General features: G+C 39.2%; 1 pseudogene; it reads right to left on the bottom strand.

Annotated features, from left to right (window-relative positions):
• Positions 1 to 492: 492 nt before the first annotated feature.
• LOC125397700 (olfactory receptor 2B6-like) lies at positions 493 to 1,455 on the bottom strand (annotated as a pseudogene).
• Positions 1,456 to 1,894: the final 439 nt, after the last annotated feature.

Here is a 1,894-nt window from a genome sequence, read left to right on the forward strand (position 1 = left end):
GGAAACAAATCTATTACACATTGCAATATGAGATAAAAAAATACATTGTAAGGAAGACTGAGGCAAGTAACACAGTCAGAAGGCAATGCAGATCATTACCTCAGCCACTCATTAATCAAGAAGGTAACTCAAAATACTGATTAAAGAAATATTAGACGTGAAACTTTATTTTTATCTTTATAAAATGCAAAATATTGAATGTAGGAAATTATATTTCATTTTGGTTTTGTATGGCACAAAATGACTAAATTGCAAGTAGATGTGTTTTTACACTTTTAAAAAGTTGCTACCCCTATTCATTTCCAAACAGCATTTCTAACAACACTTTATATTTCCTTAATCATTTTTTGTATTTGTTGAACTATTTGACTATTTTGTATAAACAGTAACAAGTAATCACAATCAGGATAGTTTTTCTGACTAGAAGAACAATAGCTATTAGTAATCCTGCTCTGGAACCAAGGACTGGATTTCAATAGGACCTGCTTTCACCTAAGCCGAATTCCATCCTTGCTCTTGTTCTCTTCCAAGTATCTTCTTCACTGCTGCCTTGACATCCTTGTTCCTCAAGGTATAGATAAGAGGGTTAAGCATTGGGGTTATGAGTCCATAGAAGAGTGCCAAAAGCTTGCCCTTCAATTTAGCTGAGCTGCTCTTAGGTGCCATGTATGCATATCCACTGATGGCAGAGCCATAGAACATTATGACCACCAGAAGATGGGACCCGCAAGTGTGAAAAGCCTTCTTCCGACCTTCAGAAGACTGTATCCTTATGACTGCTCTGACAATATTGATATAAGAGAAAAAAATTAACCCTAGTGGGATAACCTTTATGACAACCACGGCAGCATACATCTCTACCTCATTGACCCAGGTGTCAACGCATGATAACTGAAGCATGGCAGGTACCTCACAGAAGAAATTCTCTATCTAGTATTTCCCACAACGAGGCAACAAAGAAGTCAGGACTGTTTGCACCAAGGAGTTGCTGAAACCAGTTATCCAGGCTACTGCTGCCAGCTGTTGACACAGCTGAGAGTGCATGACAACTGTGTAACGCAGAGGCTGGCAGATGGCCACATAACGATCAAAAGCCATGATGGAGAGAAGGACACATTCTGTAGACCCCAGGCCGAGGAAGATGAACAGTTGTGCTATGCAGCCCACATAGCTGATGCTTCTCTTATGACTCTGTATATTTATCAGCATCTGGGGGACAGTAGAAGTAGTATAGCAGAGATCTAAAAAGGAAAGGTTGGCCAGGAAGAAATACATGGGGGTATGGAGTTTAGGATCAAGGCGAGACAAAATGATAATAGCTGAATTACCAAAGATGGTTAATATATAGAAGATGGAGACGACCACAAGAAGAGCCATTTCCAGCTGGGGCCATTCAGAAAAGCCTACCAGAACAAAGCCATTGGTGTGATGGGGGGTGCTATTGAGCCTTCTCATTGCTGGAATTCCATTTTCTGAAAATATCAATAATAGAGCTTTGCTGTCCTGGTTATCCTTAACGTTTCATGTAGTAGAGAAACTGGATAGGGGATGCTGAAACAAAATCATGAATAACTTCATTTTATTTCCTTGATAAGAAAAATAGCATTAACAACTGTGCATGTATAGTCTGTCATCTGTTCTTTTACCCACATTTTTACAAGTAAAGAGTTTTAGAAAGTCAAATTAGAGCCAGGCATGGTAGCTCACACTGGTAACCCCAACACTTGAAAGGCTGAAGCATGTGAAAGAAAGGCCAGCATGGATTGCAGAGTGAGGGTCTGTCTCTCTCCATTGCTCCTGCAAGCTCCCGAAATACAAAACAAAAATAAAGAAATACAAGGCAAATATAATAAAGATGTATTATAAGATACTTGTTATCAGGTGTTGTATCTAT

This window comes from Myodes glareolus, chromosome 18 (assembly GCF_982192425.1).
Source record: "Myodes glareolus chromosome 18, mMyoGla1.1, whole genome shotgun sequence".
Lineage (NCBI taxonomy): Eukaryota > Metazoa > Chordata > Mammalia > Rodentia > Cricetidae > Myodes > Myodes glareolus.